The 27,820-nt window shown below is 47.7% G+C and overlaps 40 non-coding genes across 40 annotated transcripts; 18 read left to right on the top strand and 22 right to left on the bottom strand.

Annotated features, from left to right (window-relative positions):
- Positions 1 to 1,415: 1,415 nt before the first annotated feature.
- On the bottom strand, positions 1,416 to 1,487 carry TRNAW-CCA (transfer RNA tryptophan (anticodon CCA)). Its single transcript has one exon. It is a non-coding gene; the product is annotated as a tRNA-Trp (tRNA).
- A 248-nt stretch (positions 1,488 to 1,735) lies between these two features.
- TRNAN-AUU (transfer RNA asparagine (anticodon AUU)) lies at positions 1,736 to 1,809 on the bottom strand. Its single transcript has one exon. It is a non-coding gene; the product is annotated as a tRNA-Asn (tRNA).
- Positions 1,810 to 2,016: 207 nt separating this feature from the next.
- Positions 2,017 to 2,087, top strand: TRNAG-GCC (transfer RNA glycine (anticodon GCC)). The gene has a single exon. It is a non-coding gene; the product is annotated as a tRNA-Gly (tRNA).
- A 1,753-nt stretch (positions 2,088 to 3,840) lies between these two features.
- On the bottom strand, positions 3,841 to 3,912 carry TRNAW-CCA (transfer RNA tryptophan (anticodon CCA)). Its single transcript has one exon. It is a non-coding gene; the product is annotated as a tRNA-Trp (tRNA).
- A 248-nt stretch (positions 3,913 to 4,160) lies between these two features.
- Positions 4,161 to 4,234, bottom strand: TRNAN-GUU (transfer RNA asparagine (anticodon GUU)). Its single transcript has one exon. It is a non-coding gene; the product is annotated as a tRNA-Asn (tRNA).
- Positions 4,235 to 4,441: 207 nt separating this feature from the next.
- Positions 4,442 to 4,512, top strand: TRNAG-GCC (transfer RNA glycine (anticodon GCC)). Its single transcript has one exon. It is a non-coding gene; the product is annotated as a tRNA-Gly (tRNA).
- A 1,611-nt stretch (positions 4,513 to 6,123) lies between these two features.
- On the top strand, positions 6,124 to 6,194 carry TRNAG-GCC (transfer RNA glycine (anticodon GCC)). Its single transcript has one exon. It is a non-coding gene; the product is annotated as a tRNA-Gly (tRNA).
- Positions 6,195 to 6,265: 71 nt separating this feature from the next.
- On the bottom strand, positions 6,266 to 6,337 carry TRNAW-CCA (transfer RNA tryptophan (anticodon CCA)). The gene has a single exon. It is a non-coding gene; the product is annotated as a tRNA-Trp (tRNA).
- Positions 6,338 to 6,585: 248 nt separating this feature from the next.
- Positions 6,586 to 6,659, bottom strand: TRNAN-GUU (transfer RNA asparagine (anticodon GUU)). The gene has a single exon. It is a non-coding gene; the product is annotated as a tRNA-Asn (tRNA).
- A 1,903-nt stretch (positions 6,660 to 8,562) lies between these two features.
- Positions 8,563 to 8,633, top strand: TRNAG-GCC (transfer RNA glycine (anticodon GCC)). Its single transcript has one exon. It is a non-coding gene; the product is annotated as a tRNA-Gly (tRNA).
- A 71-nt stretch (positions 8,634 to 8,704) lies between these two features.
- Positions 8,705 to 8,776, bottom strand: TRNAW-CCA (transfer RNA tryptophan (anticodon CCA)). The gene has a single exon. It is a non-coding gene; the product is annotated as a tRNA-Trp (tRNA).
- A 248-nt stretch (positions 8,777 to 9,024) lies between these two features.
- On the bottom strand, positions 9,025 to 9,098 carry TRNAN-GUU (transfer RNA asparagine (anticodon GUU)). The gene has a single exon. It is a non-coding gene; the product is annotated as a tRNA-Asn (tRNA).
- Positions 9,099 to 9,305: 207 nt separating this feature from the next.
- TRNAG-GCC (transfer RNA glycine (anticodon GCC)) lies at positions 9,306 to 9,376 on the top strand. The gene has a single exon. It is a non-coding gene; the product is annotated as a tRNA-Gly (tRNA).
- A 1,627-nt stretch (positions 9,377 to 11,003) lies between these two features.
- TRNAG-GCC (transfer RNA glycine (anticodon GCC)) lies at positions 11,004 to 11,074 on the top strand. Its single transcript has one exon. It is a non-coding gene; the product is annotated as a tRNA-Gly (tRNA).
- A 71-nt stretch (positions 11,075 to 11,145) lies between these two features.
- Positions 11,146 to 11,217, bottom strand: TRNAW-CCA (transfer RNA tryptophan (anticodon CCA)). The gene has a single exon. It is a non-coding gene; the product is annotated as a tRNA-Trp (tRNA).
- A 248-nt stretch (positions 11,218 to 11,465) lies between these two features.
- Positions 11,466 to 11,539, bottom strand: TRNAN-GUU (transfer RNA asparagine (anticodon GUU)). The gene has a single exon. It is a non-coding gene; the product is annotated as a tRNA-Asn (tRNA).
- Positions 11,540 to 11,746: 207 nt separating this feature from the next.
- TRNAG-GCC (transfer RNA glycine (anticodon GCC)) lies at positions 11,747 to 11,817 on the top strand. The gene has a single exon. It is a non-coding gene; the product is annotated as a tRNA-Gly (tRNA).
- A 1,769-nt stretch (positions 11,818 to 13,586) lies between these two features.
- TRNAW-CCA (transfer RNA tryptophan (anticodon CCA)) lies at positions 13,587 to 13,658 on the bottom strand. The gene has a single exon. It is a non-coding gene; the product is annotated as a tRNA-Trp (tRNA).
- A 248-nt stretch (positions 13,659 to 13,906) lies between these two features.
- Positions 13,907 to 13,980, bottom strand: TRNAN-GUU (transfer RNA asparagine (anticodon GUU)). The gene has a single exon. It is a non-coding gene; the product is annotated as a tRNA-Asn (tRNA).
- A 207-nt stretch (positions 13,981 to 14,187) lies between these two features.
- On the top strand, positions 14,188 to 14,258 carry TRNAG-GCC (transfer RNA glycine (anticodon GCC)). Its single transcript has one exon. It is a non-coding gene; the product is annotated as a tRNA-Gly (tRNA).
- A 1,611-nt stretch (positions 14,259 to 15,869) lies between these two features.
- On the top strand, positions 15,870 to 15,940 carry TRNAG-GCC (transfer RNA glycine (anticodon GCC)). The gene has a single exon. It is a non-coding gene; the product is annotated as a tRNA-Gly (tRNA).
- Positions 15,941 to 16,011: 71 nt separating this feature from the next.
- TRNAW-CCA (transfer RNA tryptophan (anticodon CCA)) lies at positions 16,012 to 16,083 on the bottom strand. Its single transcript has one exon. It is a non-coding gene; the product is annotated as a tRNA-Trp (tRNA).
- A 248-nt stretch (positions 16,084 to 16,331) lies between these two features.
- Positions 16,332 to 16,405, bottom strand: TRNAN-GUU (transfer RNA asparagine (anticodon GUU)). The gene has a single exon. It is a non-coding gene; the product is annotated as a tRNA-Asn (tRNA).
- A 207-nt stretch (positions 16,406 to 16,612) lies between these two features.
- Positions 16,613 to 16,683, top strand: TRNAG-GCC (transfer RNA glycine (anticodon GCC)). Its single transcript has one exon. It is a non-coding gene; the product is annotated as a tRNA-Gly (tRNA).
- Positions 16,684 to 18,310: 1,627 nt separating this feature from the next.
- On the top strand, positions 18,311 to 18,381 carry TRNAG-GCC (transfer RNA glycine (anticodon GCC)). The gene has a single exon. It is a non-coding gene; the product is annotated as a tRNA-Gly (tRNA).
- Positions 18,382 to 18,452: 71 nt separating this feature from the next.
- On the bottom strand, positions 18,453 to 18,524 carry TRNAW-CCA (transfer RNA tryptophan (anticodon CCA)). The gene has a single exon. It is a non-coding gene; the product is annotated as a tRNA-Trp (tRNA).
- A 248-nt stretch (positions 18,525 to 18,772) lies between these two features.
- TRNAN-GUU (transfer RNA asparagine (anticodon GUU)) lies at positions 18,773 to 18,846 on the bottom strand. Its single transcript has one exon. It is a non-coding gene; the product is annotated as a tRNA-Asn (tRNA).
- Positions 18,847 to 19,053: 207 nt separating this feature from the next.
- TRNAG-GCC (transfer RNA glycine (anticodon GCC)) lies at positions 19,054 to 19,124 on the top strand. Its single transcript has one exon. It is a non-coding gene; the product is annotated as a tRNA-Gly (tRNA).
- A 1,627-nt stretch (positions 19,125 to 20,751) lies between these two features.
- Positions 20,752 to 20,822, top strand: TRNAG-GCC (transfer RNA glycine (anticodon GCC)). The gene has a single exon. It is a non-coding gene; the product is annotated as a tRNA-Gly (tRNA).
- Positions 20,823 to 20,893: 71 nt separating this feature from the next.
- Positions 20,894 to 20,965, bottom strand: TRNAW-CCA (transfer RNA tryptophan (anticodon CCA)). Its single transcript has one exon. It is a non-coding gene; the product is annotated as a tRNA-Trp (tRNA).
- Positions 20,966 to 21,213: 248 nt separating this feature from the next.
- Positions 21,214 to 21,287, bottom strand: TRNAN-GUU (transfer RNA asparagine (anticodon GUU)). Its single transcript has one exon. It is a non-coding gene; the product is annotated as a tRNA-Asn (tRNA).
- A 207-nt stretch (positions 21,288 to 21,494) lies between these two features.
- On the top strand, positions 21,495 to 21,565 carry TRNAG-GCC (transfer RNA glycine (anticodon GCC)). The gene has a single exon. It is a non-coding gene; the product is annotated as a tRNA-Gly (tRNA).
- A 1,627-nt stretch (positions 21,566 to 23,192) lies between these two features.
- Positions 23,193 to 23,263, top strand: TRNAG-GCC (transfer RNA glycine (anticodon GCC)). The gene has a single exon. It is a non-coding gene; the product is annotated as a tRNA-Gly (tRNA).
- A 71-nt stretch (positions 23,264 to 23,334) lies between these two features.
- TRNAW-CCA (transfer RNA tryptophan (anticodon CCA)) lies at positions 23,335 to 23,406 on the bottom strand. The gene has a single exon. It is a non-coding gene; the product is annotated as a tRNA-Trp (tRNA).
- A 248-nt stretch (positions 23,407 to 23,654) lies between these two features.
- On the bottom strand, positions 23,655 to 23,728 carry TRNAN-GUU (transfer RNA asparagine (anticodon GUU)). Its single transcript has one exon. It is a non-coding gene; the product is annotated as a tRNA-Asn (tRNA).
- Positions 23,729 to 23,935: 207 nt separating this feature from the next.
- Positions 23,936 to 24,006, top strand: TRNAG-GCC (transfer RNA glycine (anticodon GCC)). Its single transcript has one exon. It is a non-coding gene; the product is annotated as a tRNA-Gly (tRNA).
- Positions 24,007 to 25,617: 1,611 nt separating this feature from the next.
- On the top strand, positions 25,618 to 25,688 carry TRNAG-GCC (transfer RNA glycine (anticodon GCC)). Its single transcript has one exon. It is a non-coding gene; the product is annotated as a tRNA-Gly (tRNA).
- Positions 25,689 to 25,759: 71 nt separating this feature from the next.
- On the bottom strand, positions 25,760 to 25,831 carry TRNAW-CCA (transfer RNA tryptophan (anticodon CCA)). Its single transcript has one exon. It is a non-coding gene; the product is annotated as a tRNA-Trp (tRNA).
- Positions 25,832 to 26,079: 248 nt separating this feature from the next.
- On the bottom strand, positions 26,080 to 26,153 carry TRNAN-GUU (transfer RNA asparagine (anticodon GUU)). The gene has a single exon. It is a non-coding gene; the product is annotated as a tRNA-Asn (tRNA).
- Positions 26,154 to 26,360: 207 nt separating this feature from the next.
- On the top strand, positions 26,361 to 26,431 carry TRNAG-GCC (transfer RNA glycine (anticodon GCC)). Its single transcript has one exon. It is a non-coding gene; the product is annotated as a tRNA-Gly (tRNA).
- Positions 26,432 to 27,820: the final 1,389 nt, after the last annotated feature.

Genomic DNA, 27,820 nt, shown 5'->3' with positions numbered 1-27,820 from the left:
TGTTTCATTAAAGTGTTTCATGCCGGCAAAAAGGATACTTCCCTGGGTGGGCTTGAACCACCAACCTTTCTGTTAACAACCGAACGCGCTAACCATTTGCACCACAGAGGTTAATAACTGTAGCACAGTTCCTGAGACTCAATATATATCTTGATAATTGTGTGCCTGCCTGGAGCTTGTGTTATATAATGCGTCTTTATGCCATACAGCATTTCTCATTTGCTTAGTGTCTTGTTATTGTTGGACGTAATGATGAATAGACTACTGTCTAATGGTCTTAGAGCCAGTATTACTACCGGTCCCTGTGTATGAGACACATACATGACTTTTCTGTTGCCTGCTTAGCATAGCTCCCTGCTCCTCTGTAGGTGTGCTACCAGCCAGTAAGGCGTGTGCCTTGCCCATCAGATGTGTTATGTTAGACTTGACTTCTCTGTGAGCAAAGTCTCCCTCCCATAGCAGGTGCTTTCTCTGAACTCTTGACTTGTAAGACTGCTGGGAAAGGCCCTCCCTAGCCCCTCACTCAGATAGATACATTTACCTTCAGAGCTCAGCTTTGGAGAAAGAGATTGGGGAGAGAGCAAATAGGGGAAGGCCCATGGTGCACACTTTATTTTACATAAAAGCAGGGGCTTGTGGGAGGACAGGGACAAGAGGGTTCTCAGGGAAAGAAATCCCAGGAGTATTGATGGCTAGGCCCTGAAACACAACAATCCCGGATTGGCAAGGCACAATATGCCTGTGCAACAGGCCTGACCCTAGGCTTCCGGAGTTCTTGGTCACAAAAGGCTCCAGTGATCTAAGCCCGACCAGGGCTGTGCCCGACCAGGGCTGTAGGCCGCGTTGGGAGCGCGTTAGGGACGCGTAAAGGGACGCAGGGCGCAGAACTCTGCCCGTTTCACCCCAGCATTTAGGGGAGGACACAGAATCTGGGAAAGCCAGTGGGAAGGATTTTCCAGGAGGAGAGTTCAGTGAGATAATCTGAAACACAATAGTGCTGGTGATCTGGCGGGTGCATTCTGTGAACCACTTTTGTCGGGAGCAGCCTGCCATCATGCCCTGATAAACACAACTCTAGTCCCAAGCCAGTGACCTCAGCAAATGCAAAGACATTCATAGTTATAGTCTCCTGCATCTGATTCTTGCCATCTTCATGTGAAACGTTGGCGTTATCATGTCTGCTGCGCACACTTTGTTCATATGTGTACAATTTAAGTGTGTGCACCTGATCACTGTCTTGGGCAGAGCTCTGCCTGTGAACAACCCATGTGAAGCATTGGTGGTTCAGTGGTAGAATTCTCGCCTGCCACGCGGGAGGCCAGGTTTCGATTCCCAGCCAATGCAAGACTGCTTTCTTTTGACTTTGTTTTCGAAAGGAAATATATGACCTCAGTGGGGAATAAAATGGTAAGCAGTGACCCCGACGTGATTTGAACACGCAACCTTCTGATCTGGAGTCAGACGCGCTACCGTTGCGCCACGAGGTCCTTACACTTACAGCTTTCGGAGCCAGATCAACAAATGCTGTGGGCCTTTTGACTTATTTTCCCCTCCTCATATGCCTACAGTTGTATTACAGAGCTTGACCTTTTGTTTTCTATCCTAATTATGAAATTGACTGCAGGTGCCGAGAGAACGCAGAGAATTGAAATATTCAGGGAAAGGGTGTCCAGCAGGAGAGAGCAAAGGTATGTATCTGTTTTCCATTCAAGTGTTTCATTCAGGCAAAATAATACGTCCCTGGGTGGGCTTGAACCACCAACCTTTCGGTTAATAGCCGAACGCGCTAACCGATTGCGCCACAGAGACGAGTGACTACAGCATCTTTCCTTAGACTCAATATATATCTTGATATGTATGTGCCTGCCTGGAGCTTGTCTTATATAAGCCATCATCATGTGAAACTTTGGCGTTGTCATGTCTGCTGCGCACACTTTGTTCATATGTGTACAATTTAAGTGTGTGCACCTGATCACTGTCTTGGACAGAGCTATGCCTGTGAACTCCCCATGTGAAGCATTGGTGGTTCAGTGGTAGAATTCTCGCCTGCCACGCGGGAGGCCCGGGTTCGATTCCCGGCCAATGCAAGGCTGCGTTCCTTTGACTTTGTTTTCGAAAGGAAATATATGAACTCAGTGGGGACTAAAATGGTAAGCAGTGACCCCGACGTGATTTGACCACGCAACCTTCTGATCTGGAGTCAGACGCGCTACCGTTGCGCCACAAGGTCCTTACACTTACAGCCTTCAAGCCAGATCAACAAATGCTGATGGCCTTTTGACTTATTTTCCCCTCCTCATATGCCTACAGTTGTATTACAGGGCTAGGCCTTTTGTTTTCTATCCTAATTATGAAATTGACTGCAGGTGCAGAGAGAACGCAGAGGATTGAAATGTTCAGATAAAGGGTCTTAAGCAGGAGAGAGCAGAGGTACGTATCTGTGTTTCATTAAAGTGTTTCATGCCGGCAAAAAGGATACTTCCCTGGGTGGGCTTGGACCACCAACCTTTCTGTTAACAACCGAACGCGCTAACCATTTGCACCACAGAGGTTAATAACTGTAGCACAGTTCCTGAGACTCAATATATATCTTGATAATTGTATGCCTGCCTGGAGCTTGTGTTATATAATGCGTCTTTATGCCATACAGCATTTCTCATTTGCTTAGTGTCTTGTTATTGTTGGACGTAATGATGAATAGACTACTGTCTAATGGTCTTAGAGCCAGTATTACTACCGGTCCCAGTGTATGAGACACATACATGACTTTTCTGTTGCCTGCTTAGCATAGCTCCCTGCTCCTCTGTAGGTGTGCTACCAGCCAGTAAGGCGTGTGCCTTGCCCATCAGATGTGTTATGTTAGACTTGACTTCTCTGTGAGCAAAGTCTCCCTCCCATAGCAGGTGCTTTCTCTGAACTCTTGACTTGTAAGACTGCTGGGAAAGGCCCTCCCTAGCCCCTCACTCAGATAGATACATTTACCTTCAGAGCTCAGCTTTGGAGAAAGAGATTGGGGAGAGAGCAAATAGGGGAAGGCCCATGGTGCACACTTTATTTTACATAAAAGCAGGGGCTTGTGGGAGGACAGGGACAAGAGGGTTCTCAGGGAAAGAAATCCCAGGAGTATTGATGGCTAGGCCCTGAAACACAACAATCCCGGATTGGCAAGGCACAATATGCCTGTGCAACAGGCCTGACCCTAGGCTTCCGGAGTTCTTGGTCACAAAAGGCTCCAGTGATCTAAGCCCGACCAGGGCTGTAGGCCGCGTTGGGAGCGCGTTAGGGACGCGTAAAGGGACGCAGGGCGCAGAACTCTGCCCGTTTCACCCCAGCATTTAGGGGAGGACACAGAATCTGGGAAAGCCAGTGGGAAGGATTTTCCAGGAGGAGAGTTCAGTGAGATAATCTGAAACACAATAGTGCTGGTGATCTGGCGGGTGCATTCTGTGAACCACTTTTGTCGGGAGCAGCCTGCCATCATGCCCTGATAAACACAACTCTAGTCCCAAGCCAGTGACCTCAGCAAATGCAAAGACATTCGTAGTTATAGTCTCCTGCATCTGATTCTTGCCATCTTCATGTGAAACGTTGGCGTTATCATGTCTGCTGCGCACACTTTGTTCATATGTGTACAATTTAAGTGTGTGCACCTGATCACTGTCTTGGGCAGAGCTCTGCCTGTGAACAACCCATGTGAAGCATTGGTGGTTCAGTGGTAGAATTCTCGCCTGCCACGCGGGAGGCCCGGTTTCGATTCCCAGCCAATGCAAGACTGCTTTCTTTTGACTTTGTTTTCGAAAGGAAATATATGACCTCAGTGGGGAATAAAATGGTAAGCAGTGACCCCGACGTGATTTGAACACGCAACCTTCTGATCTGGAGTCAGACGCGCTACCGTTGCGCCACGAGGTCCTTACACTTACAGCTTTCGGAGCCAGATCAACAAATGCTGTGGGCCTTTTGACTTATTTTCCCCTCCTCATATGCCTACAGTTGTATTACAGAGCTTGACCTTTTGTTTTCTATCCTAATTATGAAATTGACTGCAGGTGCCGAGAGAACGCAGAGAATTGAAATATTCAGGGAAAGGGTGTCCAGCAGGAGAGAGCAAAGGTATGTATCTGTTTTCCATTCAAGTGTTTCATTCAGGCAAAATAATACGTCCCTGGGTGGGCTTGAACCACCAACCTTTCGGTTAACAGCCGAACGCGCTAACCGATTGCGCCACAGAGACGAGTGACTACAGCATCTTTCCTTAGACTCAATATATATCTTGATATGTATGTGCCTGCCTGGAGCTTGTCTTATATAAGCCATCATCATGTGAAACTTTGGCGTTGTCATGTCTGCTGCGCACACTTTGTTCATATGTGTACAATTTAAGTGTGTGCACCTGATCACTGTCTTGGACAGAGCTATGCCTGTGAACTCCCCATGTGAAGCATTGGTGGTTCAGTGGTAGAATTCTCGCCTGCCACGCGGGAGGCCCGGGTTCGATTCCCGGCCAATGCAAGGCTGCGTTCCTTTGACTTTGTTTTCGAAAGGAAATATATGAACTCAGTGGGGACTAAAATGGTAAGCAGTGACCCCGACGTGATTTGACCACGCAACCTTCTGATCTGGAGTCAGACGCGCTACCGTTGCGCCACAAGGTCCTTACACTTACAGCCTTCAAGCCAGATCAACAAATGCTGATGGCCTTTTGACTTATTTTCCCCTCCTCATATGCCTACAGTTGTATTACAGGGCTAGGCCTTTTGTTTTCTATCCTAATTATGAAATTGACTGCAGGTGCAGAGAGAACGCAGAGGATTGAAATGTTCAGATAAAGGGTCTTAAGCAGGAGAGAGCAGAGGTACGTATCTGTGTTTCATTAAAGTGTTTCATGCCGGCAAAAAGGATACTTCCCTGGGTGGGCTTGGACCACCAACCTTTCTGTTAACAACCGAACGCGCTAACCATTTGCACCACAGAGGTTAATAACTGTAGCACAGTTCCTGAGACTCAATATATATCTTGATAATTGTATGCCTGCCTGGAGCTTGTGTTATATAATGCGTCTTTATGCCATACAGCATTTCTCATTTGCTTAGTGTCTTGTTATTGTTGGACGTAATGATGAATAGACTACTGTCTAATGGTCTTAGAGCCAGTATTACTACCGGTCCCAGTGTATGAGACACATACATGACTTTTCTGTTGCCTGCTTAGCATAGCTCCCTGCTCCTCTGTAGGTGTGCTACCAGCCAGTAAGGCGTGTGCCTTGCCCATCAGATGTGTTATGTTAGACTTGACTTCTCTGTGAGCAAAGTCTCCCTCCCATAGCAGGTGCTTTCTCTGAACTCTTGACTTGTAAGACTGCTGGGAAAGGCCCTCCCTAGCCCCTCACTCAGATAGATACATTTACCTTCAGAGCTCAGCTTTGGAGAAAGAGATTGGGGAGAGAGCAAATAGGGGAAGGCCCATGGTGCACACTTTATTTTACATAAAAGCTGGGGCTTGTGGGAGGACAGGGACAAGAGGGTTCTCAGGGAAAGAAATCCCAGGAGTATTGATGGCTAGGCCCTGAAACACAACAATCCCGGATTGGCAAGGCACAATATGCCTGTGCAACAGGCCTGACCCTAGGCTTCCGGAGTTCTTGGTCACAAAAGGCTCCAGTGATCTAAGCCCGACCAGGGCTGTAGGCCGCGTTGGGAGCGCGTTAGGGACGCGTAAAGGGACGCAGGGCGCAGAACTCTGCCCGTTTCACCCCAGCATTTAGGGGAGGACACAGAATCTGGGAAAGCCAGTGGGAAGGATTTTCCAGGGGGAGAGTTCAGTGAGATAATCTGAAACACAATAGTGCTGGTGATCTGGCGGGTGCATTCTGTGAACCACTTTTGTCGGGAGCAGCCTGCCATCATGCCCTGATAAACACAACTCTAGTCCCAAGCCAGTGACCTCAGCAAATGCAAAGACATTCATAGTTATAGTCTCCTGCATCTGATTCTTGCCATCTTCATGTGAAACGTTGGCGTTATCATGTCTGCTGCGCACACTTTGTTCATATGTGTACAATTTAAGTGTGTGCACCTGATCACTGTCTTAGGCAGAGCTCTGCCTGTGAACATCCGATGTGAAGCATTGGTGGTTCAGTGGTAGAATTCTCGCCTGCCACGCGGGAGGCCCGGGTTCGATTCCCGGCCAATGCAAGACTGCTTTCTTTTGACTTTGTTTTCGAAAGGAAATATATGACCTCAGTGGGGAATAAAATGGTAAGCAGTGACCCCGACGTGATTTGGACACGCAACCTTCTGATCTGGAGTCAGACGCGCTACCGTTGCGCCACGAGGTCCTTACACTTACAGCTTTCGGAGCCAGATCAACAAATGCTGTGGGCCTTTTGACTTATTTTCCCCTCCTCATATGCCTACAGTTGTATTACAGAGCTTGACCTTTTGTTTTCTATCCTAATTATGAAATTGACTGCAGGTGCCGAGAGAACGCAGAGAATTGAAATATTCAGGGAAAGGGTGTCCAGCAGGAGAGAGCAAAGGTATGTATCTGTTTTCCATTCAAGTGTTTCATTCAGGCAAAATAATACTTCCCTGGGTGGGCTTGAACCACCAACCTTTCGGTTAACAGCCGAACGCGCTAACCGATTGCGCCACAGAGACGAGTGACTACAGCATCTTTCCTTAGACTCAATATATATCTTGATATGTATGTGCCTGCCTGGAGCTTGTCTTATATAAGCCATCATCATGTGAAACTTTGGCGTTGTCATGTCTGCTGCGCACACTTTGTTCATATGTGTACAATTTAAGTGTGTGCACCTGATCACTGTCTTGGACAGAGCTATGCCTGTGAACTCTCCATGTGAAGCATTGGTGGTTCAGTGGTAGAATTCTCGCCTGCCACGCGGGGCACGGGTTCGATTCCCGGCCAATGCAAGGCTGCGTTCCTTTGACTTTGTTTTCGAAAGGAAATATATGAACTCAGTGGGGAATAAAATGGTAAGCAGTGACCCCGACGTGATTTGACCACGCAACCTTCTGATCTGGAGTCAGACGCGCTACCGTTGCGCCACAAGGTCCTTACACTTACAGCCTTCAAGCCAGATCAACAAATGCTGATGGCCTTTTGACTTATTTTCCCCTCCTCATATGCCTACAGTTGTATTACAGGGCTAGGCCTTTTGTTTTCTATCCTAATTATGAAATTGACTGCAGGTGCAGAGAGAACGCAGAGGATTGAAATGTTCAGATAAAGGGTCTTAAGCAGGAGAGAGCAGAGGTACGTATCTGTGTTTCATTAAAGTGTTTCATGCCGGCAAAAAGGATACTTCCCTGGGTGGGCTTGAACCACCAACCTTTCTGTTAACAACCGAACGCGCTAACCATTTGCACCACAGAGGTTAATAACTGTAGCACAGTTCCTGAGACTCAATATATATCTTGATAATTGTGTGCCTGCCTGGAGCTTGTGTTATATAATGCGTCTTTATGCCATACAGCATTTCTCATTTGCTTAGTGTCTTGTTATTGTTGGACGTAATGATGAATAGACTACTGTCTAATGGTCTTAGAGCCAGTATTACTACCGGTCCCAGTGTATGAGACACATACATGACTTTTCTGTTGCCTGCTTAGCATAGCTCCCTGCTCCTCTGTAGGTGTGCTACCAGCCAGTAAGGCGTGTGCCTTGCCCATCAGATGTGTTATGTTAGACTTGACTTCTCTGTGAGCAAAGTCTCCCTCCCATAGCAGGTGCTTTCTCTGAACTCTTGACTTGTAAGACTGCTGGGAAAGGCCCTCCCTAGCCCCTCACTCAGATAGATACATTTACCTTCAGAGCTCAGCTTTGGAGAAAGAGATTGGGGAGAGAGCAAATAGGGGAAGGCCCATGGTGCACACTTTATTTTACATAAAAGCTGGGGCTTGTGGGAGGACAGGGACAAGAGGGTTCTCAGGGAAAGAAATCCCAGGAGTATTGATGGCTAGGCCCTGAAACACAACAATCCCGGATTGGCAAGGCACAATATGCCTGTGCAACAGGCCTGACCCTAGGCTTCCGGAGTTCTTGGTCACAAAAGGCTCCAGTGATCTAAGCCCGACCAGGGCTGTGCCCGACCAGGGCTGTAGGCCGCGATGGGAGCGCGTTAGGGACGCGTAAAGGGACGCAGGGCGCAGAACTCTGCCCGTTTTACCCCAGCATTTAGGGGAGGACACAGAATCTGGGAAAGCCAGTGGGAAGGATTTTCCAGGAGGAGAGTTCAGTGAGATAATCTGAAACACAATAGTGCTGGTGATCTGGCGGGTGCATTCTGTGAACCACTTTTGTCGGGAGCAGCCTGCCATCATGCCCTGATAAACACAACTCTAGTCCCAAGCCAGTGACCTCAGCAAATGCAAAGACATTCATAGTTATAGTCTCCTGCATCTGATTCTTGCCATCTTCATGTGAAACGTTGGCGTTATCATGTCTGCTGCGCACACTTTGTTCATATGTGTACAATTTAAGTGTGTGCACCTGATCACTGTCTTGGGCAGAGCTCTGCCTGTGAACAACCCATGTGAAGCATTGGTGGTTCAGTGGTAGAATTCTCGCCTGCCACGCGGGAGGCCCGGGTTTGATTCCCGGCCAATGCAAGACTGCTTTCTTTTGACTTTGTTTTCGAAAGGAAATATATGACCTCAGTGGGGAATAAAATGGTAAGCAGTGACCCCGACGTGATTTGGACACGCAACCTTCTGATCTGGAGTCAGACGCGCTACCGTTGCGCCACGAGGTCCTTACACTTACAGCTTTCGGAGCCAGATCAACAAATGCTGTGGGCCTTTTGACTTATTTTCCCCTCCTCATATGCCTACAGTTGTATTACAGAGCTTGACCTTTTGTTTTCTATCCTAATTATGAAATTGACTGCAGGTGCCGAGAGAACGCAGAGAATTGAAATATTCAGGGAAAGGGTGTCCAGCAGGAGAGAGCAAAGGTATGTATCTGTTTTCCATTCAAGTGTTTCATTCAGGCAAAATAATACGTCCCTGGGTGGGCTTGAACCACCAACCTTTCGGTTAACAGCCGAACGCGCTAACCGATTGCGCCACAGAGACGAGTGACTACAGCATCTTTCCTTAGACTCAATATATATCTTGATATGTATGTGCCTGCCTGGAGCTTGTCTTATATAAGCCATCATCATGTGAAACTTTGGCGTTGTCATGTCTGCTGCGCACACTTTGTTCATATGTGTACAATTTAAGTGTGTGCACCTGATCACTGTCTTGGACAGAGCTATGCCTGTGAACTCTCCATGTGAAGCATTGGTGGTTCAGTGGTAGAATTCTCGCCTGCCACGCGGGAGGCCCGGGTTCGATTCCCGGCCAATGCAAGGCTGCGTTCCTTTGACTTTGTTTTCGAAAGGAAATATATGAACTCAGTGGGGAATAAAATGGTAAGCAGTGACCCCGACGTGATTTGACCACGCAACCTTCTGATCTGGAGTCAGACGCGCTACCGTTGCGCCACAAGGTCCTTACACTTACAGCCTTCAAGCCAGATCAACAAATGCTGATGGCCTTTTGACTTATTTTCCCCTCCTCATATGCCTACAGTTGTATTACAGGGCTAGGCCTTTTGTTTTCTATCCTAATTATGAAATTGACTGCAGGTGCAGAGAGAACGCAGAGGATTGAAATGTTCAGATAAAGGGTCTTAAGCAGGAGAGAGCAGAGGTACGTATCTGTGTTTCATTAAAGTGTTTCATGCCGGCAAAAAGGATACTTCCCTGGGTGGGCTTGAACCACCAACCTTTCTGTTAACAACCGAACGCGCTAACCATTTGCACCAAAGAGGTTAATAACTGTAGCACAGTTCCTGAGACTCAATATATATCTTGATAATTGTGTGCCTGCCTGGAGCTTGTGTTATATAATGCGTCTTTATGCCATACAGCATTTCTCATTTGCTTAGTGTCTTGTTATTGTTGGACGTAATGATGAATAGACTACTGTCTAATGGTCTTAGAGCCAGTATTACTACCGTTCCCAGTGTATGAGACACATACATGACTTTTCTGTTGCCTGCTTAGCATAGCTCCCTGCTCCTCTGTAGGTGTGCTACCAGCCAGTAAGGCGTGTGCCTTGCCCATCAGATGTGTTATGTTAGACTTGACTTCTCTGTGAGCAAAGTCTCCCTCCCATAGCAGGTGCTTTCTCTGAACTCTTGACTTGTAAGACTGCTGGGAAAGGCCCTCCCTAGCCCCTCACTCAGATAGATACATTTACCTTCAGAGCTCAGCTTTGGAGAAAGAGATTGGGGAGAGAGCAAATAGGGGAAGGCCCATGGTGCACACTTTATTTTACATAAAAGCTGGGGCTTGTTGGAGGACAGGGACAAGAGGGTTCTCAGGGAAAGAAATCCCAGGAGTATTGATGGCTAGGCCCTGAAACACAACAATCCCGGATTGGCAAGGCACAATATGCCTGTGCAACAGGCCTGACCCTAGGCTTCCGGAGTTCTTGGTCACAAAAGGCTCCAGTGATCTAAGCCCGACCAGGGCTGTGCCCGACCAGGGCTGTAGGCCGCGATGGGAGCGCGTTAGGGACGCGTAAAGGGACGCAGGGCGCAGAACTCTGCCCGTTTTACCCCAGCATTTAGGGGAGGACACAGAATCTGGGAAAGCCAGTGGGAAGGATTTTCCAGGAGGAGAGTTCAGTGAGATAATCTGAAACACAATAGTGCTGGTGATCTGGCGGGTGCATTCTGTGAACCACTTTTGTCGGGAGCAGCCTGCCATCATGCCCTGATAAACACAACTCTAGTCCCAAGCCAGTGACCTCAGCAAATGCAAAGACATTCATAGTTATAGTCTCCTGCATCTGATTCTTGCCATCTTCATGTGAAACGTTGGCGTTATCATGTCTGCTGCGCACACTTTGTTCATATGTGTACAATTTAAGTGTGTGCACCTGATCACTGTCTTGGGCAGAGCTCTGCCTGTGAACAACCCATGTGAAGCATTGGTGGTTCAGTGGTAGAATTCTCGCCTGCCACGCGGGAGGCCCGGGTTCGATTCCCGGCCAATGCAAGACTGCTTTCTTTTGACTTTGTTTTCGAAAGGAAATATATGACCTCAGTGGGGAATAAAATGGTAAGCAGTGACCCCGACGTGATTTGGACACGCAACCTTCTGATCTGGAGTCAGACGCGCTACCGTTGCGCCACGAGGTCCTTACACTTACAGCTTTCGGAGCCAGATCAACAAATGCTGTGGGCCTTTTGACTTATTTTCCCCTCCTCATATGCCTACAGTTGTATTACAGAGCTTGACCTTTTGTTTTCTATCCTAATTATGAAATTGACTGCAGGTGCCGAGAGAACGCAGAGAATTGAAATATTCAGGGAAAGGGTGTCCAGCAGGAGAGAGCAAAGGTATGTATCTGTTTTCCATTCAAGTGTTTCATTCAGGCAAAATAATACGTCCCTGGGTGGGCTTGAACCACCAACCTTTCGGTTAACAGCCGAACGCGCTAACCGATTGCGCCACAGAGACAAGTGACTACAGCATCTTTCCTTAGACTCAATATATATCTTGATATGTATGTGCCTGCCTGGAGCTTGTCTTATATAAGCCATCATCATGTGAAACTTTGGCGTTGTCATGTCTGCTGCGCACACTTTGTTCATATGTGTACAATTTAAGTGTGTGCACCTGATCACTGTCTTGGACAGAGCTATGCCTGTGAACTCTCCATGTGAAGCATTGGTGGTTCAGTGGTAGAATTCTCGCCTGCCACGCGGGAGGCCCGGGTTCGATTCCCGGCCAATGCAAGGCTGCGTTCCTTTGACTTTGTTTTCGAAAGGAAATATATGAACTCAGTGGGGAATAAAATGGTAAGCAGTGACCCCGACGTGATTTGACCACGCAACCTTCTGATCTGGAGTCAGACGCGCTACCGTTGCGCCACAAGGTCCTTACACTTACAGCCTTCAAGCCAGATCAACAAATGCTGATGGCCTTTTGACTTATTTTCCCCTCCTCATATGCCTACAGTTGTATTACAGGGCTAGGCCTTTTGTTTTCTATCCTAATTATGAAATTGACTGCAGGTGCAGAGAGAACGCAGAGGATTGAAATGTTCAGATAAAGGGTCTTAAGCAGGAGAGAGCAGAGGTACGTATCTGTGTTTCATTAAAGTGTTTCATGCCGGCAAAAAGGATACTTCCCTGGGTGGGCTTGAACCACCAACCTTTCTGTTAACAACCGAACGCGCTAACCATTTGCACCACAGAGGTTAATAACTGTAGCACAGTTCCTGAGACTCAATATATATCTTGATAATTGTGTGCCTGCCTGGAGCTTGTGTTATATAATGCGTCTTTATGCCATACAGCATTTCTCATTTGCTTAGTGTCTTGTTATTGTTGGACGTAATGATGAATAGACTACTGTCTAATGGTCTTAGAGTCAGTATTACTACCGGTCCCAGTGTATGAGACACATACATGACTTTTCTGTTGCCTGCTTAGCATAGCTCCCTGCTCCTCTGTAGGTGTGCTACCAGCCAGTAAGGCGTGTGCCTTGCCCATCAGATGTGTTATGTTAGACTTGACTTTTCTGTGAGCAAAGTCTCCCTCCCATAGCAGGTGCTTTCTCTGAACTCTTGACTTGTAAGACTGCTGGGAAAGGCCCTCCCTAGCCCCTCACTCAGATAGATACATTTACCTTCAGAGCTCAGCTTTGGAGAAAGAGATTGGGGAGAGAGCAAATAGGGGAAGGCCCATGGTGCACACTTTATTTTACATAAAAGCAGGGGCTTGTGGGAGGACAGGGACAAGAGGGTTCTCAGGGAAAGAAATCCCAGGAGTATTGATGGCTAGGCCCTGAAACACAACAATCCCGGATTGGCAAGGCACAATATGCCTGTGCAACAGGCCTGACCCTAGGCTTCCGGAGTTCTTGGTCACAAAAGGCTCCAGTGATCTAAGCCCGACCAGGGCTGTGCCCGACCAGGGCTGTAGGCCGCGTTGGGAGCGCGTTAGGGACGCGTAAAGGGACGCAGGGCGCAGAACTCTGCCCGTTTCACCCCAGCATTTAGGGGAGGACACAGAATCTGGGAAAGCCAGTGGGAAGGATTTTCCAGGAGGAGAGTTCAGTGAGATAATCTGAAACACAATAGTGCTGGTGATCTGGCGGGTGCATTCTGTGAACCACTTTTGTCGGGAGCAGCCTGCCATCATGCCCTGATAAACACAACTCTAGTCCCAAGCCAGTGACCTCAGCAAATGCAAAGACATTCATAGTTATAGTCTCCTGCATCTGATTCTTGCCATCTTCATGTGAAACGTTGGCGTTATCATGTCTGCTGCGCACACTTTGTTCATATGTGTACAATTTAAGTGTGTGCACCTGATCACTGTCTTGGGCAGAGCTCTGCCTGTGAACAACCCATGTGAAGCATTGGTGGTTCAGCGGTAGAATTCTCGCCTGCCACGCGGGAGGCCCGGGTTTGATTCCCGGCCAATGCAAGACTGCTTTCTTTTGACTTTGTTTTCGAAAGGAAATATATGACCTCAGTGGGGAATAAAATGGTAAGCAGTGACCCCGACGTGATTTGGACACGCAACCTTCTGATCTGGAGTCAGACGCGCTACCGTTGCGCCACGAGGTCCTTACACTTACAGCTTTCGGAGCCAGATCAACAAATGCTGTGGGCCTTTTGACTTATTTTCCCCTCCTCATATGCCTACAGTTGTATTACAGAGCTTGACCTTTTGTTTTCTATCCTAATTATGAAATTGACTGCAGGTGCCGAGAGAACGCAGAGAATTGAAATATTCAGGGAAAGGGTGTCCAGCAGGAGAGAGCAAAGGTATGTATCTGTTTTCCATTCAAGTGTTTCATTCAGGCAAAATAATACGTCCCTGGGTGGGCTTGAACCACCAACCTTTCGGTTAACAGCCGAACGCGCTAACCGATTGCGCCACAGAGACGAGTGACTACAGCATCTTTCCTTAGACTCAATATATATCTTGATATGTATGTGCCTGCCTGGAGCTTGTCTTATATAAGCCATCATCATGTGAAACTTTGGCGTTGTCATGTCTGCTGCGCACACTTTGTTCATATGTGTACAATTTAAGTGTGTGCACCTGATCACTGTCTTGGACAGAGCTATGCCTGTGAACTCTCCATGTGAAGCATTGGTGGTTCAGTGGTAGAATTCTCGCCTGCCACGCGGGAGGCCCGGGTTCGATTCCCGGCCAATGCAAGGCTGCGTTCCTTTGACTTTGTTTTCGAAAGGAAATATATGAACTCAGTGGGGAATAAAATGGTAAGCAGTGACCCCGACGTGATTTGACCACGCAACCTTCTGATCTGGAGTCAGACGCGCTACCGTTGCGCCACAAGGTCCTTACACTTACAGCCTTCAAGCCAGATCAACAAATGCTGATGGCCTTTTGACTTATTTTCCCCTCCTCATATGCCTAGAGTTGTATTACAGGGCTAGGCCTTTTGTTTTCTATCCTAATTATGAAATTGACTGCAGGTGCAGAGAGAACGCAGAGGATTGAAATGTTCAGATAAAGGGTCTTAAGCAGGAGAGAGCAGAGGTACGTATCTGTGTTTCATTAAAGTGTTTCATGCCGGCAAAAAGGATACTTCCCTGGGTGGGCTTGAACCACCAACCTTTCTGTTAACAACCGAACGCGCTAACCATTTGCACCACAGAGGTTAATACCTGTAGCACAGTTCCTGAGACTCAATATATATCTTGATAATTGTGTGCCTGCCTGGAACTTGTGTTATATAATGCGTCTTTATGCCATACAGCATTTCTCATTTGCTTAGTGTCTTGTTATTGTTGGACGTAATGATGAATAGACTACTGTCTAATGGTCTTAGAGCCAGTATTACTACCGGTCCCAGTGTATGAGACACATACATGACTTTTCTGTTGCCTGATTAGCATAGCTCCCTGCTCCTCTGTAGGTGTGCTACCAGCCAGTAAGGCGTGTGCCTTGCCCATCAGATGTGTTATGTTAGACTTGACTTCTCTGTGAGCAAAGTCTCCCTCCCATAGCAGGTGCTTTCTCTGAACTCTTGACTTGTAAGACTGCTGGGAAAGGCCCTCCCTAGCCCCTCACTCAGATAGATACATTTACCTTCAGAGCTCAGCTTTGGAGAAAGAGATTGGGGAGAGAGCAAATAGGGGAAGGCCCATGGTGCACACTTTATTTTACATAAAAGCTGGGGCTTGTGGGAGGACAGGGACAAGAGGGTTCTCAGGGAAAGAAATCCCAGGAGTACTGATGGCTAGGCCCTGAAACACAACAATCCCGGATTGGCAAGGCAGAATATGCCTGTGCAACAGGCCTGACCCTAGGCTTCCGGAGTTCTTGGTCACAAAAGGCTCCAGTGATCTAAGCCCGACCAGGGCTGTAGGCCGCGTTGGGAGCGCGTTAGGGACGCGTAAAGGGACGCAGGGCGCAGAACTCTGCCCGTTTCACCCCAGCATTTAGGGGAGGACACAGAATCTGGGAAAGCCAGTGGGAAGGATTTTCCAGGAGGAGAGTTCAGTGAGATAATCTGAAACACAATAGTGCTGGTGATCTGGCGGGTGCATTCTGTGAACCACTTTTGTCGGGAGCAGCCTGCCATCATGCCCTGATAAACACAACTCTAGTCCCAAGCCAGTGACCTCAGCAAATGCAAAGACATTCATAGTTATAGTCTCCTGCATCTGATTCTTGCCATCTTCATGTGAAACGTTGGCGTTATCATGTCTGCTGCGCACACTTTGTTCATATGTGTACAATTTAAGTGTGTGCACCTGATCACTGTCTTGGGCAGAGCTCTGCCTGTGAACAACCCATGTGAAGCATTGGTGGTTCAGTGGTAGAATTCTCGCCTGCCACGCGGGAGGCCCGGGTTCGATTCCCGGCCAATGCAAGACTGCTTTCTTTTGACTTTGTTTTCGAAAGGAAATATATGACCTCAGTGGGGAATAAAATGTTAAGCAGTGACCCCGACGTGATTTGGACACGCAACCTTCTGATCTGGAGTCAGACGCGCTACCGTTGCGCCACGAGGTCCTTACACTTACAGCTTTCGGAGCCAGATCAACAAATGCTGTGGGCCTTTTGACTTATTTTCCCCTCCTCATATGCCTACAGTTGTATTACAGAGCTTGACCTTTTGTTTTCTATCCTAATTATGAAATTGACTGCAGGTGCCGAGAGAACGCAGAGAATTGAAATATTCAGGGAAAGGGTGTCCAGCAGGAGAGAGCAAAGGTATGTATCTGTTTTCCATTCAAGTGTTTCATTCAGGCAAAATAATACGTCCCTGGGTGGGCTTGAACCACCAACCTTTCGGTTAACAGCCGAACGCGCTAACCGATTGCGCCACAGAGACGAGTGACTACAGCATCTTTCCTTAGACTCAATATATATCTTGATATGTATGTGCCTGCCTGGAGCTTGTCTTATATAAGCCATCATCATGTGAAACTTTGGCGTTGTCATGTCTGCTGCGCACACTTTGTTCATATGTGTACAATTTAAGTGTGTGCACCTGATCACTGTCTTGGACAGAGCTATGCCTGTGAACTCTCCATGTGAAGCATTGGTGGTTCAGTGGTAGAATTCTCGCCTGCCACGCGGGAGGCCCGGGTTCGATTCCCGGCCAATGCAAGGCTGCGTTCCTTTGACTTTGTTTTCGAAAGGAAATATATGAACTCAGTGGGGAATAAAATGGTAAGCAGTGACCCCGACGTGATTTGACCACGCAACCTTCTGATCTGGAGTCAGACGCGCTACCGTTGCGCCACAAGGTCCTTACACTTACAGCCTTCAAGCCAGATCAACAAATGCTGATGGCCTTTTGACTTATTTTCCCCTCCTCATATGCCTACAGTTGTATTACAGGGCTAGGCCTTTTGTTTTCTATCCTAATTATGAAATTGACTGCAGGTGCAGAGAGAACGCAGAGGATTGAAATGTTCAGATAAAGGGTCTTAAGCAGGAGAGAGCAGAGGTACGTATCTGTGTTTCATTAAAGTGTTTCATGCCGGCAAAAAGGATACTTCCCTGGGTGGGCTTGAACCACCAACCTTTCTGTTAACAACCGAACGCACTAACCATTTGCACCACAGAGGTTAATAACTGTAGCACAGTTCCTGAGACTCAATATATATCTTGATAATTGTGTGCCTGCCTGGAGCTTGTGTTATATAATGCGTCTTTATGCCATACAGCATTTCTCATTTGCTTAGTGTCTTGTTATTGTTGGACGTAATGATGAATAGACTACTGTCTAATGGTCTTAGAGCCAGTATTACTACCGGTCCCAGTGTATGAGACACATACATGACTTTTCTGTTGCCTGCTTAGCATAGCTCCCTGCTCCTCTGTAGGTGTGCTACCAGCCAGTAAGGCGTGTGCCTTGCCCATCAGATGTGTTATGTTAGACTTGACTTCTCTGTGAGCAAAGTCTCCCTCCCATAGCAGGTGCTTTCTCTGAACTCTTGACTTGTAAGACTGCTGGGAAAGGCCCTCCCTAGCCCCTCACTCAGATAGATACATTTACCTTCAGAGCTCAGCTTTGGAGAAAGAGATTGGGGAGAGAGCAAATAGGGGAAGGCCCATGGTGCACACTTTATTTTACATAAAAGCAGGGGCTTGTGGGAGGACAGGGACAAGAGGGTTCTCAGGGAAAGAAATCCCAGGAGTATTGATGGCTAGGCCCTGAAACACAACAATCCCGGATTGGCAAGGCACAATATGCCTGTGCAACAGGCCTGACCCTAGGCTTCCGGAGTTCTTGGTCACAAAAGGCTCCAGTGATCTAAGCCCGACCAGGGCTGTGCCCGACCAGGGCTGTAGGCCGCGTTGGGAGCGCGTTAGGGACGCGTAAAGGGACGCAGGGCGCAGAACTCTGCCCGTTTCACCCCAGCATTTAGGGGAGGACACAGAATCTGGGAAAGCCAGTGGGAAGGATTTTCCAGGAGGAGAGTTCAGTGAGATAATCTGAAACACAATAGTGCTGGTGATCTGGCGGGTGCATTCTGTGAACCACTTTTGTCGGGAGCAGCCTGCCATCATGCCCTGATAAACACAACTCTAGTCCCAAGCCAGTGACCTCAGCAAATGCAAAGACATTCATAGTTATAGTCTCCTGCATCTGATTCTTGCCATCTTCATGTGAAACGTTGGCGTTATCATGTCTGCTGCGCACACTTTGTTCATATGTGTACAATTTAAGTGTGTGCACCTGATCACTGTCTTGGGCAGAGCTCTGCCTGTGAACAACCCATGTGAAGCATTGGTGGTTCAGTGGTAGAATTCTCGCCTGCCACGCGGGAGGCCCGGGTTCGATTCCCGGCCAATGCAAGACTGCTTTCTTTTGACTTTGTTTTCGAAAGGAAATATATGACCTCAGTGGGGAATAAAATGGTAAGCAGTGACCCCGACGTGATTTGGACACGCAACCTTCTGATCTGGAGTCAGACGCGCTACCGTTGCGCCACGAGGTCCTTACACTTACAGCTTTCGGAGCCAGATCAACAAATGCTGTGGGCCTTTTGACTTATTTTCCCCTCCTCATATGCCTACAGTTGTATTACAGAGCTTGACCTTTTGTTTTCTATCCTAATTATGAAATTGACTGCAGGTGCCGAGAGAACGCAGAGAATTGAAATATTCAGGGAAAGGGTGTCCAGCAGGAGAGAGCAAAGGTATGTATCTGTTTTCCATTCAAGTGTTTCATTCAGGCAAAATAATACGTCCCTGGGTGGGCTTGAACCACCAACCTTTCGGTTAACAGCCGAACGCGCTAACCGATTGCGCCACAGAGACGAGTGACTACAGCATCTTTCCTTAGACTCAATATATATCTTGATATGTATGTGCCTGCCTGGAGCTTGTCTTATATAAGCCATCATCATGTGAAACTTTGGCGTTGTCATGTCTGCTGCGCACACTTTGTTCATATGTGTACAATTTAAGTGTGTGCACCTGATCACTGTCTTGGACAGAGCTATGCCTGTGAACTCTCCATGTGAAGCATTGGTGGTTCAGTGGTAGAATTCTCGCCTGCCACGCGGGAGGCCCGGGTTCGATTCCCGGCCAATGCAAGGCTGCGTTCCTTTGACTTTGTTTTCGAAAGGAAATATATGAACTCAGTGGGGAATAAAATGGTAAGCAGTGACCCCGACGTGATTTGACCACGCAACCTTCTGATCTGGAGTCAGACGCGCTACCGTTGCGCCACAAGGTCCTTACACTTACAGCCTTCAAGCCAGATCAACAAATGCTGATGGCCTTTTGACTTATTTTCCCCTCCTCATATGCCTACAGTTGTATTACAGGGCTAGGCCTTTTGTTTTCTATCCTAATTATGAAATTGACTGCAGGTGCAGAGAGAACGCAGAGGATTGAAATGTTCAGATAAAGGGTCTTAAGCAGGAGAGAGCAGAGGTACGTATCTGTGTTTCATTAAAGTGTTTCATGCCGGCAAAAAGGATACTTCCCTGGGTGGGCTTGAACCACCAACCTTTCTGTTAACAACCGAACGCACTAACCATTTGCACCACAGAGGTTAATAACTGTAGCACAGTTCCTGAGACTCAATATATATCTTGATAATTGTGTGCCTGCCTGGAGCTTGTGTTATATAATGCGTCTTTATGCCATACAGCATTTCTCATTTGCTTAGTGTCTTGTTATTGTTGGACGTAATGATGAATAGACTACTGTCTAATGGTCTTAGAGCCAGTATTACTACCGGTCCCAGTGTATGAGACACATACATGACTTTTCTGTTGCCTGCTTAGCATAGCTCCCTGCTCCTCTGTAGGTGTGCTACCAGCCAGTAAGGCGTGTGCCTTGCCCATCAGATGTGTTATGTTAGACTTGACTTCTCTGTGAGCAAAGTCTCCCTCCCATAGCAGGTGCTTTCTCTGAACTCTTGACTTGTAAGACTGCTGGGAAAGGCCCTCCCTAGCCCCTCACTCAGATAGATACATTTACCTTCAGAGCTCAGCTTTGGAGAAAGAGATTGGGGAGAGAGCAAATAGGGGAAGGCCCATGGTGCACACTTTATTTTACATAAAAGCAGGGGCTTGTGGGAGGACAGGGACAAGAGGGTTCTCAGGGAAAGAAATCCCAGGAGTATTGATGGCTAGGCCCTGAAACACAACAATCCCGGATTGGCAAGGCACAATATGCCTGTGCAACAGGCCTGACCCTAGGCTTCCGGAGTTCTTGGTCACAAAAGGCTCCAGTGATCTAAGCCCGACCAGGGCTGTGCCCGACCAGGGCTGTAGGCCGCGTTGGGAGCGCGTTAGGGACGCGTAAAGGGACGCAGGGCGCAGAACTCTGCCCGTTTCACCCCAGCATTTAGGGGAGGACACAGAATCTGGGAAAGCCAGTGGGAAGGATTTTCCAGGAGGAGAGTTCAGTGAGATAATCTGAAACACAATAGTGCTGGTGATCTGGCGGGTGCATTCTGTGAACCACTTTTGTCGGGAGCAGCCTGCCATCATGCCCTGATAAACACAACTCTAGTCCCAAGCCAGTGACCTCAGCAAATGCAAAGACATTCATAGTTATAGTCTCCTGCATCTGATTCTTGCCATCTTCATGTGAAACGTTGGCGTTATCATGTCTGCTGCGCACACTTTGTTCATATGTGTACAATTTAAGTGTGTGCACCTGATCACTGTCTTGGGCAGAGCTCTGCCTGTGAACAACCCATGTGAAGCATTGGTGGTTCAGTGGTAGAATTCTCGCCTGCCACGCGGGAGGCCCGGGTTCGATTCCCGGCCAATGCAAGACTGCTTTCTTTTGACTTTGTTTTCGAAAGGAAATATATGACCTCAGTGGGGAATAAAATGGTAAGCAGTGACCCCGACGTGATTTGGACACGCAACCTTCTGATCTGGAGTCAGACGCGCTACCGTTGCGCCACGAGGTCCTTACACTTACAGCTTTCGGAGCCAGATCAACAAATGCTGTGGGCCTTTTGACTTATTTTCCCCTCCTCATATGCCTACAGTTGTATTACAGAGCTTGACCTTTTGTTTTCTATCCTAATTATGAAATTGACTGCAGGTGCCGAGAGAACGCAGAGAATTGAAATATTCAGGGAAAGGGTGTCCAGCAGGAGAGAGCAAAGGTATGTATCTGTTTTCCATTCAAGTGTTTCATTCAGGCAAAATAATACGTCCCTGGGTGGGCTTGAACCACCAACCTTTCGGTTAACAGCCGAACGCGCTAACCGATTGCGCCACAGAGACGAGTGACTACAGCATCTTTCCTTAGACTCAATATATATCTTGATATGTATGTGCCTGCCTGGAGCTTGTCTTATATAAGCCATCATCATGTGAAACTTTGGCGTTGTCATGTCTGCTGCGCACACTTTGTTCATATGTGTACAATTTAAGTGTGTGCACCTGATCACTGTCTTGGACAGAGCTATGCCTGTGAACTCTCCATGTGAAGCATTGGTGGTTCAGTGGTAGAATTCTCGCCTGCCACGCGGGAGGCCCGGGTTCGATTCCCGGCCAATGCAAGGCTGCGTTCCTTTGACTTTGTTTTCGAAAGGAAATATATGAACTCAGTGGGGAATAAAATGGTAAGCAGTGACCCCGACGTGATTTGACCACGCAACCTTCTGATCTGGAGTCAGACGCGCTACCGTTGCGCCACAAGGTCCTTACACTTACAGCCTTCAAGCCAGATCAACAAATGCTGATGGCCTTTTGACTTATTTTCCCCTCCTCATATGCCTACAGTTGTATTACAGGGCTAGGCCTTTTGTTTTCTATCCTAATTATGAAATTGACTGCAGGTGCAGAGAGAACGCAGAGGATTGAAATGTTCAGATAAAGGGTCTTAAGCAGGAGAGAGCAGAGGTACGTATCTGTGTTTCATTAAAGTGTTTCATGCCGGCAAAAAGGATACTTCCCTGGGTGGGCTTGAACCACCAACCTTTCTGTTAACAACCGAACGCGCTAACCATTTGCACCACAGAGGTTAATAACTGTAGCACAGTTCCTGAGACTCAATATATATCTTGATAATTGTGTGCCTGCCTGGAGCTTGTGTTATATAATGCGTCTTTATGCCATACAGCATTTCTCATTTGCTTAGTGTCTTGTTATTGTTGGACGTAATGATGAATAGACTACTGTCTAATGGTCTTAGAGCCAGTATTACTACCGGTCCCAGTGTATGAGACACATACATGACTTTTCTATTGCCTGCTTAGCATAGCTCCCTGCTCCTCTGTAGGTGTGCTACCAGCCAGTAAGGCGTGTGCCTTGCCCATCAGATGTGTTATGTTAGACTTGACTTCTCTGTGAGCAAAGTCTCCCTCCCATAGCAGGTGCTTTCTCTGAACTCTTGACTTGTAAGACTGCTGGGAAAGGCCCTCCCTAGCCCCTCACTCAGATAGATACATTTACCTTCAGAGCTCAGCTTTGGAGAAAGAGATTGGGGAGAGAGCAAATAGGGGAAGGCCCATGGTGCACACTTTATTTTACATAAAAGCAGGGGCTTGTGGGAGGACAGGGACAAGAGGGTTCTCAGGGAAAGAAATCCCAGGAGTATTGATGGCTAGGCCCTGAAACACAACAATCCCGGATTGGCAAGGCACAATATGCCTGTGCAACAGGCCTGACCCTAGGCTTCCGGAGTTCTTGGTCACAAAAGGCTCCAGTGATCTAAGCCCGACCAGGGCTGTGCCCGACCAGGGCTGTAGGCCGCGTTGGGAGCGCGTTAGGGACGCGTAAAGGGACGCAGGGCGCAGAACTCTGCCCGTTTCACCCCAGCATTTAGGGGAGGACACAGAATCTGAGAAAGCCAGTGGGAAGGATTTTCCAGGAGGAGAGTTCAGTGAGATAATCTGAAACACAATAGTGCTGGTGATCTGGCGGGTGCATTCTGTGAACCACTTTTGTCGGGAGCAGCCTGCCATCATGCCCTGATAAACACAACTCTAGTCCCAAGCCAGTGACCTCAGCAAATGCAAAGACATTCATAGTTATAGTCTCCTGCATCTGATTCTTGCCATCTTCATGTGAAACGTTGGCGTTATCATGTCTGCTGCGCACACTTTGTTCATATGTGTACAATTTAAGTGTGTGCACCTGATCACTGTCTTGGGCAGAGCTCTGCCTGTGAACAACCCATGTGAAGCATTGGTGGTTCAGTGGTAGAATTCTCGCCTGCCACGCGGGAGGCCCGGGTTCGATTCCCGGCCAATGCAAGACTGCTTTCTTTTGACTTTGTTTTCGAAAGGAAATATATGACCTCAGTGGGGAATAAAATGGTAAGCAGTGACCCCGACGTGATTTGGACACGCAACCTTCTGATCTGGAGTCAGACGCGCTACCGTTGCGCCACGAGGTCCTTACACTTACAGCTTTCGGAGCCAGATCAACAAATGCTGTGGGCCTTTTGACTTATTTTCCCCTCCTCATATGCCTACAGTTGTATTACAGAGCTTGACCTTTTGTTTTCTATCCTAATTATGAAATTGACTGCAGGTGCCGAGAGAACGCAGAGAATTGAAATATTCAGGGAAAGGGTGTCCAGCAGGAGAGAGCAAAGGTATGTATCTGTTTTCCATTCAAGTGTTTCATTCAGGCAAAATAATACGTCCCTGGGTGGGCTTGAACCACCAACCTTTCGGTTAACAGCCAAACGCGCTAACCGATTGCGCCACAGAGACGAGTGACTACAGCATCTTTCCTTAGACTCAATATATATCTTGATATGTATGTGCCTGCCTGGAGCTTGTCTTATATAAGCCATCATCATGTGAAACTTTGGCGTTGTCATGTCTGCTGCGCACACTTTGTTCATATGTGTACAATTTAAGTGTGTGCACCTGATCACTGTCTTGGACAGAGCTATGCCTGTGAACTCCCCATGTGAAGCATTGGTGGTTCAGTGGTAGAATTCTCGCCTGCCACGCGGGAGGCCCGGGTTCGATTCCCGGCCAATGCAAGGCTGCGTTCCTTTGACTTTGTTTTCGAAAGGAAATATATGAACTCAGTGGGGAATAAAATGGTAAGCAGTGACCCCGACGTGATTTGACCACGCAACCTTCTGATCTGGAGTCAGACGCGCTACCGTTGCGCCACAAGGTCCTTACACTTACAGCCTTCAAGCCAGATCAACAAATGCTGATGGCCTTTTGACTTATTTTCCCCTCCTCATATGCCTAGAGTTGTATTACAGGGCTAGGCCTTTTGTTTTCTATCCTAATTATGAAATTGACTGCAGGTGCAGAGAGAACGCAGAGGATTGAAATGTTCAGATAAAGGGTCTTAAGCAGGAGAGAGCAGAGGTACGTATCTGTGTTTCATTAAAGTGTTTCATGCCGGCAAAAAGGATACTTCCCTGGGTGGGCTTGAACCACCAACCTTTCTGTTAACAACCGAACGCGCTAACCATTTGCACCACAGAGGTTAATACCTGTAGCACAGTTCCTGAGACTCAATATATATCTTGATAATTGTGTGCCTGCCTGGAACTTGTGTTATATAATGCGTCTTTATGCCATACAGCATTTCTCATTTGCTTAGTGTCTTGTTATTGTTGGACGTAATGATGAATAGACTACTGTCTAATGGTCTTAGAGCCAGTATTACTACCGGTCCCAGTGTATGAGACACATACATGACTTTTCTGTTGCCTGATTAGCATAGCTCCCTGCTCCTCTGTAGGTGTGCTACCAGCCAGTAAGGCGTGTGCCTTGCCCATCAGATGTGTTATGTTAGACTTGACTTCTCTGTGAGCAAAGTCTCCCTCCCATAGCAGGTGCTTTCTCTGAACTCTTGACTTGTAAGACTGCTGGGAAAGGCCCTCCCTAGCCCCTCACTCAGATAGATACATTTACCTTCAGAGCTCAGCTTTGGAGAAAGAGATTGGGGAGAGAGCAAATAGGGGAAGGCCCATGGTGCACACTTTATTTTACATAAAAGCTGGGGCTTGTGGGAGGACAGGGACAAGAGGGTTCTCAGGGAAAGAAATCCCAGGAGTACTGATGGCTAGGCCCTGAAACACAACAATCCCGGATTGGCAAGGCAGAATATGCCTGTGCAACAGGCCTGACCCTAGGCTTCCGGAGTTCTTGGTCACAAAAGGCTCCAGTGATCTAAGCCCGACCAGGGCTGTAGGCCGCGTTGGGAGCGCGTTAGGGACGCGTAAAGGGACGCAGGGCGCAGAACTCTGCCCGTTTCACCCCAGCATTTAGGGGAGGACACAGAATCTGGGAAAGCCAGTGGGAAGGATTTTCCAGGAGGAGAGTTCAGTGAGATAATCTGAAACACAATAGTGCTGGTGATCTGGCGGGTGCATTCTGTGAACCACTTTTGTCGGGAGCAGCCTGCCATCATGCCCTGATAAACACAACTCTAGTCCCAAGCCAGTGACCTCAGCAAATGCAAAGACATTCATAGTTATAGTCTCCTGCATCTGATTCTTGCCATCTTCATGTGAAACGTTGGCGTTATCATGTCTGCTGCGCACACTTTGTTCATATGTGTACAATTTAAGTGTGTGCACCTGATCACTGTCTTGGGCAGAGCTCTGCCTGTGAACAACCCATGTGAAGCATTGGTGGTTCAGTGGTAGAATTCTCGCCTGCCACGCGGGAGGCCCGGGTTCGATTCCCGGCCAATGCAAGACTGCTTTCTTTTGACTTTGTTTTCGAAAGGAAATATATGACCTCAGTGGGGAATAAAATGTTAAGCAGTGACCCCGACGTGATTTGGACACGCAACCTTCTGATCTGGAGTCAGACGCGCTACCGTTGCGCCACGAGGTCCTTACACTTACAGCTTTCGGAGCCAGATCAACAAATGCTGTGGGCCTTTTGACTTATTTTCCCCTCCTCATATGCCTACAGTTGTATTACAGAGCTTGACCTTTTGTTTTCTATCCTAATTATGAAATTGACTGCAGGTGCCGAGAGAACGCAGAGAATTGAAATATTCAGGGAAAGGGTGTCCAGCAGGAGAGAGCAAAGGTATGTATCTGTTTTCCATTCAAGTGTTTCATTCAGGCAAAATAATACGTCCCTGGGTGGGCTTGAACCACCAACCTTTCGGTTAACAGCCGAACGCGCTAACCGATTGCGCCACAGAGACGAGTGACTACAGCATCTTTCCTTAGACTCAATATATATCTTGATATGTATGTGCCTGCCTGGAGCTTGTCTTATATAAGCCATCATCATGTGAAACTTTGGCGTTGTCATGTCTGCTGCGCACACTTTGTTCATATGTGTACAATTTAAGTGTGTGCACCTGATCACTGTCTTGGACAGAGCTATGCCTGTGAACTCTCCATGTGAAGCATTGGTGGTTCAGTGGTAGAATTCTCGCCTGCCACGCGGGAGGCCCGGGTTCGATTCCCGGCCAATGCAAGGCTGCGTTCCTTTGACTTTGTTTTCGAAAGGAAATATATGAACTCAGTGGGGAATAAAATGGTAAGCAGTGACCCCGACGTGATTTGACCACGCAACCTTCTGATCTGGAGTCAGACGCGCTACCGTTGCGCCACAAGGTCCTTACACTTACAGCCTTCAAGCCAGATCAACAAATGCTGATGGCCTTTTGACTTATTTTCCCCTCCTCATATGCCTACAGTTGTATTACAGGGCTAGGCCTTTTGTTTTCTATCCTAATTATGAAATTGACTGCAGGTGCAGAGAGAACGCAGAGGATTGAAATGTTCAGATAAAGGGTCTTAAGCAGGAGAGAGCAGAGGTACGTATCTGTGTTTCATTAAAGTGTTTCATGCCGGCAAAAAGGATACTTCCCTGGGTGGGCTTGAACCACCAACCTTTCTGTTAACAACCGAACGCACTAACCATTTGCACCACAGAGGTTAATAACTGTAGCACAGTTCCTGAGACTCAATATATATCTTGATAATTGTGTGCCTGCCTGGAGCTTGTGTTATATAATGCGTCTTTATGCCATACAGCATTTCTCATTTGCTTAGTGTCTTGTTATTGTTGGACGTAATGATGAATAGACTACTGTCTAATGGTCTTAGAGCCAGTATTACTACCGGTCCCAGTGTATGAGACACATACATGACTTTTCTGTTGCCTGCTTAGCATAGCTCCCTGCTCCTCTGTAGGTGTGCTACCAGCCAGTAAGGCGTGTGCCTTGCCCATCAGATGTGTTATGTTAGACTTGACTTCTCTGTGAGCAAAGTCTCCCTCCCATAGCAGGTGCTTTCTCTGAACTCTTGACTTGTAAGACTGCTGGGAAAGGCCCTCCCTAGCCCCTCACTCAGATAGATACATTTACCTTCAGAGCTCAGCTTTGGAGAAAGAGATTGGGGAGAGAGCAAATAGGGGAAGGCCCATGGTGCACACTTTATTTTACATAAAAGCAGGGGCTTGTGGGAGGACAGGGACAAGAGGGTTCTCAGGGAAAGAAATCCCAGGAGTATTGATGGCTAGGCCCTGAAACACAACAATCCCGGATTGGCAAGGCACAATATGCCTGTGCAACAGGCCTGACCCTAGGCTTCCGGAGTTCTTGGTCACAAAAGGCTCCAGTGATCTAAGCCCGACCAGGGCTGTGCCCGACCAGGGCTGTAGGCCGCGTTGGGAGCGCGTTAGGGACGCGTAAAGGGACGCAGGGCGTAGAACTCTGCCCGTTTCACCCCAGCATTTAGGGGAGGACACAGAATCTGGGAAAGCCAGTGGGAAGGATTTTCCAGGAGGAGAGTTCAGTGAGATAATCTGAAACACAATAGTGCTGGTGATCTGGCGGGTGCATTCTGTGAACCACTTTTG

This window comes from Lissotriton helveticus, chromosome 1_2 (assembly GCF_964261635.1).
Source record: "Lissotriton helveticus chromosome 1_2, aLisHel1.1, whole genome shotgun sequence".
Lineage (NCBI taxonomy): Eukaryota > Metazoa > Chordata > Amphibia > Caudata > Salamandridae > Lissotriton > Lissotriton helveticus.
The sequence above is the reverse complement of the archived record's forward strand: the minus strand, read 5'-3'. Positions and strand labels throughout refer to the sequence as shown.